Source organism: Scyliorhinus torazame, chromosome 14, assembly GCF_047496885.1.
Source record: "Scyliorhinus torazame isolate Kashiwa2021f chromosome 14, sScyTor2.1, whole genome shotgun sequence".
NCBI classification, from domain to species: domain Eukaryota; kingdom Metazoa; phylum Chordata; class Chondrichthyes; order Carcharhiniformes; family Scyliorhinidae; genus Scyliorhinus; species Scyliorhinus torazame.
Window position 1 is genome coordinate 165761903 of NC_092720.1, and position 9981 is coordinate 165771883.

The following is a 9981-nucleotide window of genomic DNA, read 5'->3' on the forward strand; positions in this document are numbered from 1 at the left end:
GATTCCGGCTTGGGTCACTGTCTGTGCGGAGTCTGCACATCCTCCCCGTGTGCGCATGGGTTTCCTCCGGGTGCTCCGGTTTCCTCCCACAGTCCAAAGATGTGCAGGTTAGGTGGATTAGCCATGTCCAAAATTGCCCTTCGTGTTGGGTGGGGTTACTGGGTTATGGAGATAGGGTGGAGGTGTTGACCTTGGGTAGGGTGCTCTTTCCAAGAGCAGGTGCAGACTCGATGGGCTGAATGGCCTCCTTCTGCACTGTAAATTCTATGAAAAGGCAAGAAATGCAAATTTTTAAAGTACAGAGACGCTCGCAGATTGTGGTCGATGCGGGGAATGGGCGGACAATTTCTCCGACCTGTCTTTTCTTCAATCACAACCATGGGAGATTGAGGCTTATCTTAACCAGCCAAATTTCAGGGCGGCCAGTTTTATAGAGTTTCGTCCCAGGGTTCAGAGGTAGTTTGTGTGTAGCAGCGTGTATAGCAACCAAGCATGTCATATGTGTAAATAGCAGATGGGGAGCCACGGGTCGAGGAAGGTGAAGGAAAGAAGGGGTGAGCGTGCAGAACGTGGCAAAATGCATTCTTCATACCACAACCAAAGGGAGGGCAGAGAATGTGAAACTAAGGCCTGCCAAGACAGTGCAGAGTGTAGAGAACCATTCCAGAGCATATGAAGTGACGGGAACATGAGGTGCATGTGGGCCACTGCAGGATCAGAATGGGGGGAATCCCCGGATAGGGTGGGGATCAGTGCCGTTACTCCCTACCTGGGTGAACTGAGTGGTCAGTAAGACTTTGTAGTCGTGTGGTAACTTGTCATAAAGACAGGGAGAACAGTGATCTGTTTTCCGACAAATTTGTGCCTTTAACTGTCATAGGGGATCGGACCCCTGAATCAGAAGTGTAATTGTGTGTCGGGCGACTTGAGTTAAAACCATGTAGTAGAAAAAAGATGAAGGAAAAAGGCGGGCACGCTCCGTCAGACCTTGGACACCTTAATACTTAGGCAGTGTTTCTTTCTCATCATCTGGACACCTCAGGGTTTTGTACCAAACAGTGTTGTAAAAGCATTACCGAAACGAGAGTCAGTATCTGAATCATCACCATCTCCCAGTTGCCAGACATGTGTCTGCCGTTTCTGTGCCATGGCCACGTGGGCCGTTGGATGGTCCGAATCGTCATGCCTTACTAGTTTGCAAGAGTTGTTGCAGTGCAAAGAGGGGCTTGTTTGTCATGAGGCGTAGAGGCGGTGGGAGTGGAGGGCAAGTTACTGTGGTCGGGCGGTGGCTGTGGCGGTGGCTGGGGGAGGGCATATAGGGGGTCAAGGATATCTAAGTCGTCGTTCCGGGGGCTGGGGTGACTGGGGGCAGAGAGATCACGCCAGTGTTCAGGGATAGTAATCAAATCCGTGAGGCTCTCGCTGACATTGGAGCCAAGTTCAAGGTGAAAGTCTGTACCTGTGGGCGGAGACAAGTTTGCGTCTGTGGGCGTGGACAAGGGATAATAGCCGGCATGGCTGGGGTAGGGTTGGCGTAGGGGTTGGACTAGGTTGTCGATGGGTTGGGCGGAATTGTCTCCTATTGCCAGAGAGATGTGGTGGGAGTGGCTACATTGGAATCCATGGACTTTGAGTTGGTTGTTGTGGAACCAACCAGTTTTACCATTGGGGTGCATTAACTTGTACCCGGAGGGGCTCACTTTGTCGGAAATGGAGTAGGGTCCTGCAAATTTGGGGGAGAGGAAAGAACTGGGGTTGTAAAGTGAAACCATTACTTACTGACCAACTGTGTCCTCTACAGGGTGGACGGTTTTGCCAAAGCAGGCTTTACTCTGCTTCCTTCTCGCACCTAATCGGACAGCTGCAGCGAATTGTACCGCTTTAATGTTATCTATAACCTGTTGGACTGCTTTTTCGTGGGTGAGGGCGATTACTGTAGGGCTTGCCAAATGGAGGCTTAATAAATGTTCAATACCCTTCATAGGCCGTCCGGTCATGAGAGTGTGGGGGTTGAAACCTGTGGAACTGGAAACGGTGTTCCAAATAAACATGAGAGCAAATGGGAGGACTGTGTCCCACGTTGCATTATCTTCCTCATGGTCGCTTTGAAATTTTGATTCATTCTCTCGACAATGCCACTGGATTGGGGGCGATATGCTATATGGAATTTCCGCCTGATCCCAAAACTTGTTAAAACATTTTGCATGACTCTGCCGGTGAAGTGGGAACCTTGGTCTGACTCAGTGCTGCGGGGGAGACCCCAGCATGTGAATATCTATTGGGCCAAAATCTTAGCGGTGGCCTTTGCTGTATTTGTCCGTGAGGGAAATTCTTCTACCCATTTAGTAAAGGTGTCGATTACAACCAGCACGCACTTGAAACCATTTTGCAAGAGGAAGGGGGCCAATGTAATCGAGTTGCACATTTGTCCAAGGGCCATTAACAGGCCGGGTGTGACGCAATTGTCCATTCCTTTATTAACGTTCGAGATTATTCTGTGCACAGATATGGCAATACTCGACATAATGGGTTCCATCACTTTTTAAATCGGGCCACCAACACAAAGGTCTCAAATGGGCAATGGTATTGTGTATCCCCTGATGTCCATGTCCGTCATGAAATTGGAAAATGAGCTGGTTTCTGTCCTGGATGGTGACCACATAAATTCCGTTTTTTAAAACTATGCCATCCTGTACAGTCAGTGCGTACTTCCATTTATCATAGGGGGCTGGGAAGGTGCCGTCTAAACCCTTTTTGCGGGTGTTGTCTGCTTTTTGGGATTGTGATAGATCTGGGAAACCTGGCCTGATTGTACCGGTTCGCTTTCGGGTGGCTGGCACAAGTGACCATGGTGTGATCCTGCTTTGGCTAAGGCGACTGCTGGCTGGGGAGCAGAGATGATGGCTTCTTAATACCATATGTGCGGTCTGAGGCTGTCTTGAGAATGTGCTTTAACAACGGTGCAGAGGGTAGGGGTTCTCCATCGGCTGAAACAAAACCTCGAGATTCCCACAGGGGCAAGAATTCTGTTCAGCTGTTGCACACATACAGGCTGTCCGAGTGTATGTCTGCGGGGGTTGGAAAAGAGTCGGGGTGCTGAATCACATAAGCTATGGCTGCGAGCTCTGCTGCATGTGAACCTAGGTGACCGGGCAAATTTAAAGTGATCTCTTCCAGTGGGCGTCCCTGTGCATCTTCTACGTAAGTTTCACAACCAGTTTTTCTAACTCTATTTTCGATTGTAGAGGAACCGTCTACATACATTTTCAAAGCATCCCCTGTGGCTTGGGAATTCTGTGTCTTACTGCCAGTGCGTGGGTGTAGTGACTTTGGGATAAAGGATCATCTGTGGTGTTGGGCAGCTATGATCTGGCAGTCATGTGGGGTCCCTGCATATTGGAGATTATTGGCCAGAAATGTGGGGTTTTGGTACGTTTTACCGTAATGTCCCTGTCTTGTAACAGTAGTGTCCAGCGAGCTGCTCTGATTTGGCTGACTGAACCATCCATTCATCTACCGTCGAGCAATAGTTGCGTAGGGGTGTGCTCGGTCAAGATCTTGACTGGGTTATGATGTGTTGGGTGCTTTGGATCCGTGGAACACATACAGGCGACCAACACTTAAAATAGAACAACACTATTTTATTAAGCTAGAAACTGTTGAACATACTTTCACTGTGGGTTAACACGATGTTAGATTGAACTAAAGACCTATGCCTATCCTAAGCAGTCTATGCACTCAGCATATGGTGAAGATCTGTGCTGTAAGCTGTAAGCTCTGTCCTTCTGAGAGGCTGCATCCCGAATGAGCGGGAAAACTGATGCCCTCTGTCTTTATAGTCAGTGTGACCTAACCGGTGATTGGCTCCTCTCTCAATGTCTCCCATTGTGTCACCCTCCGTCTTTCCCGTCCTTTTCCTACCCCACTTCATCCCTCTTTCGAATCTCTTTCCATTTCTCTGTGATCAGTCTTGTCTCCAGACTCCCACTGACCCTGAGTTCGGGGAATCTCAGGCCGGCCAAGGCTCTTTCTGCGGCTCCATTCACAGGAAAAGTGACTTCAGTTTCCACAATAACTCCCCCGCTCTCCGAAATCCCCAAACTGAAATTCAGATTCACTGTTGAGGTGAAGACTGCGGACTGCGGTTCCCTCTCCTGCTGTTTATTACAGATCACTATAACTGTGTACAGTGAGCAGAATTAAATTGCTGTTGTTTGTCAAGATTTCTGACTGAACTCACTGCCATTCTGCTGAACAGGACGAGATTGAGTCTCCTGATATTTTGTTCGGAAATAAAACTGGTGGAAAAATATAAACTGGGTGGGCAAGCCTGAAAAATCGGGAAAGGATTATTTACATGCTGCTTTTGAGCGAGTAATTTCGAGAAGATGCCGACACAATGAACTTAGTCCACATATAAAATTCTGGAAGATCACCGTGAGCCTGACGTGATTTGAACACGCAACCTTCTGATCTGGAGTCAGACGCGCTACCGTTGCGCCACAGGCCCCAACCACTGGTCCTTTTTATTTATCCGCATAGATTGTTTTACTAACTCTTTGACTCTATTTTGTAAATTGATGATCAAACAGGATTATCAAAGGAATCAGGATATTTACTCCCTCCCTCCTTTCCTTTACTTTCTGTGGATTTATATCGAATGGAAGCGTAACAGGAACAGCAAATTGAGTGAGAGCAGAAACACAACATTATCCGGTGGGATAAATTTATTCGCAAATTTTCATTACATTCAGTGACTTAGAAATACTCCGGCATTTGGGTGCAAAATGAATCCTAATCTGACTGAATCCACGAATGATAAGAGTTTGATTTCCTTGTGTTTTTAATCGGTTAGATGCTACAAACTGTGGACCAACAGTGTCCCAGGTACAAGGGAGCTGATCCATCCTTTCTTTTCCTCCTTCCTACATTCCTCTCTTCGTTTCTCTTTTCTCTCCCAGATTTCTAAAATGACGGAAATTCCAATTTGATTTCCTTTTCATTCGGGGTTTTATCAATTCCAAACGATATTGAACATTCCAATCGAATTGGTTTGTTATTTCCCATTGTTGCTCCCTGTGTTTCATTGTGCTGTATTGTCTCACTGTCTGGTTGATGGTCAATATTCCGACTTTAGGAATAGGGAGGAGCAGAACTAGGCCACTCAGCCCATCGAGACTGCTCCGCCGTTCAATCATGGCTGATATGTTTCCCATCCCCATTCTCCTGCTTTCTCCCTATAACTTCTGGTCCCCTTATTCATCAACAACCTATCTGTCTATGTCTTAAAGACAGTCAGTGATTTGGCCTCCACAGCCTTCTGAGGCAATGTTCTCCACATTCACCACCCACTGGCTGATGAAATTCCTCGTCGTCTCAGTTTTAATGGATTGCTCTTTCAGTCTGAGGCTGTAGCCTTGGTTTCATGTTTTTGGAAACATTTTCTCCACCTCCACTCCACCTAGGCCTCTCAATATCCTGTAAGTTTGAAAAAGATCCGCCTCATCCTTCTAAACGCCATCGACAACAGGCCCAGAGTACTCAACTGCTCCTCCTATGTCAAGCTCTTCATTCCACGGATCATTCTTGTGAACATCCTATGGACCCTTTCTAAGGTCAGAACATCCTTCCGTAGATACAGGTCCAAACACAGCTCACAATACTCCTTGAACTTCGAGAAGAGGAAATGTTTGTATCACAACATCCATAATACCCCACAGAGAGGCTATAAGGAAACATAAGAATATCCTGTAATAAACCACAATAAAAACAGAGAACCCCATCTTCCCCTCTCGGACGAATGTGAACAATCGAAACAGACTAGTTACAGCTTTGTCTATATATGATGTGTTTGTGCAACCTATCTCTTCACTCACCTGATGAAGGAGTTACACTCCGAAAACTCGTGATTCCAACTAGGCCTGTTCGACTTCAACGTGGTGTTGTTCTTAATGACTTACAACCAAAGAGATGTTTTACCCGGAGCCCTGCTTCCAGCTACCTCCCTACCTTCGGCTCACTCCCCCTGCTCCTCTCTCAATGTCACCCATTGTGTCACCCTCCGTCTTTCCCGTCCTTTTCCTACCCCACTTCTTCCCTCTTTCGAATCTCTTTCCATTTCTCTGTGATCTGCCATGTCTCCAGACTCCCACTGACCTTGAGTTCGGGGACTCTCAGGCCGGCCAGGGCTCTTTCTGCGGCTCGATTCACAGGAAAAGTGACTTCAGTTTCCACAATAACTCCCCCGTTCTCCGAAATCTCAAAACTGTAAATCAGACTCACCGTTCGGGTGAAGACTGCGGACTGCGGACTGTGGTTCCCTCTCCTGCGGTTTATTACAGATCACTATAACTGTGTACAGTGAGCAAAAATAAATTGCTGTCGTTTGTCAAGATTTCTGACTGAACTCACTGCCATTCTGCTTGAACAGGACGAGATTGAATCTCCTGATATTTTGTTCGGATATAAAACAGGTGGAAAAATATAAACTGGGCGGGCAAGCCTGAAAAATCGGGAAAGGATTATTTACATGCTGCTTTTGAGCAAGTAATTTCGTGAAGATGCCGACACAATGAACTTAGTCCAGATATAAACTCCTGGCAGATCACCGTGAGCCTGACGTGATTTGAACACGCATCCTTCTGATCTGGCGTCAGACGCGCTACCGTTGCGCTACAGGTCCCAACCTCTGGTCGCTTTTGTTTCTCCGCGTAGATTGTTTTACTAACTCTTTGACTATTTTGTAAATTGATGATGAAACAGGATTATCAAAGGAATCAGGATATTTACTCCCTCCCTCCTTTCCTTTACTTTCTGTGGATTTATATCGAATGGAAGAGTAACAGGAAAAGCAAATTGAGTGAGAGCAGAAACACAACATTATCCTGTGGGATAAATTTATTCCCAAATTTTCATTACATTCAGTGACTTAGAAATACTCCGTCATTTGGGTGCAAAATGAATCCTAATCTGACTGAATCCACGAATGATAGAGTTTGATTTCCTTTTGTTTTTAATCGGTTAGATGGTACAAACTGTGGACCAGCAGTGTCCCAGCAACAAGGGAGCTGATCCATCCTTTCTTTTCCTCCTTCCTACATTCCTCTCTTCGTTTCTCCTTTCTCTCCCAGATTTCTAAAATGACGGAAATTCCAATTTGATTTCCTTTTCATTCGGGGTTTTATCAATTCCAAACGATATTGAACATTCCAATCGAATGGGTTTGTTATTTCCCATTGTTTCTCCCTGTGTTTTATTGTGCTGTATTGTCTCACTGTCTGGCTGATGATCAATATTCCGACTTTAGGAATAGGGAGGAGCAGAATTAGGCCACTCAGCTCATCGAGACTGCTCCGCCGTTCAATCATGGCTGATACGTTTCCCATCCCCATTCTCCTGCTTTCTCCCAATAACCCCTGATCTCCTTATTCATCAAGAACCTATCTGTCTCTGTCTTAAAGACAGTCAGTGATTTGGCCTCCACAGCCTTCTGCGGCAATGTTCTACACATTCACCACCCTCTGGCTGATGATATTACTCGTCGTCGCAGTTTTAAAGGAATGCCCTTTCTGTCTGAGGCTGTAGCCTTGGTTTCATGTTACTGGAAACATTTTCTCCACCTCCGCTCCATCTAGGCCTCTCAATATCCTCTAAGTTTGAAAAAGATCCGCCTCATCCTTCTAAACGCCATCGACAACAGGCCCAGAGTACTCAACTGCTCCTCCTATGTCAAGCTCTTCATTCCACGCATCATTCTTGTAAACATCCTATGGACCCTTTCTAAGGTCAGAACATCCTTCCGTAGATACAGGTCCAAACACAGCTCACAATACTCCTTGAACTTCGAGAAGAGGAAATGTTTGTATCACAACATCCATAATACCCCACAGAGGGGCAATAAGGAAACATAAGAATATCCTGTAATAAACCTCAATAAACACAGAGAACCCCATTTTCCCCTCTCGGACGAATGTGAACAATCGAAACAGACTAGTTACAGCTTTGTCTATATATGATGTGTTTGTGCAACCTATCTCTTCACTCACATGATGAAGGAGTTACGCTCCGAAAACTCGTGATTCCAACTATGCCTGTTCGACTTCAACGTGGTGTTGTTCTTAATGGTTTACAACCAAAGATATGTTTTACCCGGAGCCCTGCTTCCAGCTACCTCCCTACCTTCAGCTCCCTCCCCCTGATCCTCTCTCAATGTCACCCATTGTGTCACCCTCCGTCTTTCCCGTCCTTTTCCTACCCCACTTCTTCCCTCTTTCGAATCTCTTTCCATTTCTCCGTGATCTGTCATGACTCCAGACTCCCACTGTCCTTGAGTTCGGGGACTCTCAGGCCGGCCGGGGTTCTTTCTGCGGCTCGATTCACAGGAAAAGTGACTTCAGTTTCCACAATAACTCCCCCGCTCTCCGAAATCCCAAAACTGTAAATCAGACTCACCGTTCAGGTGAAGACTGCAGACTGCAGACTGCGGTTCCCTCTCCTGCTGTTTATTACAGATCACTATAACTGTGTACAGTGAGCAAAAATAAATTGCTGTTGTTTGTCAAGATTTCTGACTGAACTCACTGCCATTCTGCTTGAACAGGACGAGATTGAATCTCCTGATATTTTGTTCGGATATAAAACAGGTGGAAAAATATAAACTGGGTGGGCAAGCCTGAAAAATCGGGAAAGCATTATTTACATGCTGCTTTTGAGCGAGTAATTTCGAGAAGATGCCGACACAATAAACTTGGTCCAGATATAAAATCATTGAAGATCACCGTGAGCCTGACGCGATTTGAACACGCAACCTTCTGATCTGGAGTCAGACACGCTACCGTTGCGCCACAGGCCCCGACCAATGGTTTTTTTATTTCTCCGCATAGATTGTTTTACTCTTTGACTATTTTGTAAATTGATGATGAAACAGGATTATCAAAGGAATCAGGATATTTACTCCCTCCCTCCTTTCCTTTACTTTCTGTGGATTTATATCGAATGGAAGCGTAACAGGAAAAGCAAATTGAGTGAGAGCAGAAACTCAACATTATCCTGTGGGATAAATTTATTCGCAAATTTTCATTACATTCAGTGACTTAGAAATACTCCGGCATTTGGGTGCAAAATGAATCCAAATCTGACTGAATCCACGAATGATAGAGTTTGATTTCCTTTTGTTTTTAATCGGTTAGATGCTACAAACTGTGGACCAGCAGTGTCCCAGGAACAAGGGAGCTGATCCATCCTTTCTTTTCCACCTTCCTACATTCCTCTCTTCGTTTCTCTTTTCTCTCCCAGATTTCTAAAATGACGGAAATTCCAATTTGATTTCCTTTTCATTCGGGGTTTTATCAATTCCAAACGGTGTTGAACATTCCAATCGAATTGGTTTGTTATTTCCCATTGTTGCTCCCTGTGTTTTATTGTGCTGTATTGTCTCACTGTCTGGTTGATGATCAATATTCCGTCTTTAGGAATAGGGGGGAGCAGAATTAGGCCACTCAGCCCATCGAGACTGCTCCGCCGTTCAATAATGGCTGATACGTTTCCCATCCCCATTTTCCTGCTTTCTCCCTGTAGCCCCTGATCCCCTTATTCACCAAGAACCTATCTGTCTATGCCTTAAAGACAGTCAGTGATTTGGCCTCCACAGCCTTCTGTGGCAATGTTCTACACATTCACCACCCTCTGGCTGATGAAATTCCTCGTCGTCTCAGTTTTAAAGGATTGCCCTTTCAGTCTGAGGCTGTGGCCTTCGTTTCATGTTTTTGGAAACATTTTCACCACCTCCACTCCATCTAGGCCTCTCAATATCCTGTAAGTTTGAAAAAGATCCGCCACATCCTCCTAAACGCCATCGACAACAGGCCCAGAGTACTCAACTGCTCCTCCTATGTCAAGCTCTTCATTCCACGGATCATTCTTGTGAACATCCTATGGACCATTTCTAAGGTCAGAACATCCTTCCGTAGATACAGGTCCAAA

The 9981-nt window shown here is 45.8% G+C and overlaps 3 non-coding genes across 3 annotated transcripts; all 3 read right to left on the reverse strand.

Moving 5' to 3' along the window:
- Positions 1-4438: 4438 nt before the first annotated feature.
- On the reverse strand, positions 4439-4510 carry trnaw-cca (transfer RNA tryptophan (anticodon CCA)). Its single transcript has one exon. It is a non-coding gene; the product is annotated as a tRNA-Trp (tRNA).
- Positions 4511-6610: 2100 nt separating this feature from the next.
- On the reverse strand, positions 6611-6682 carry trnaw-cca (transfer RNA tryptophan (anticodon CCA)). The gene has a single exon. It is a non-coding gene; the product is annotated as a tRNA-Trp (tRNA).
- A 2097-nt stretch (positions 6683-8779) lies between these two features.
- Positions 8780-8851, reverse strand: trnaw-cca (transfer RNA tryptophan (anticodon CCA)). Its single transcript has one exon. It is a non-coding gene; the product is annotated as a tRNA-Trp (tRNA).
- Between the last annotated feature and the right edge of the window lie 1130 nt (positions 8852-9981).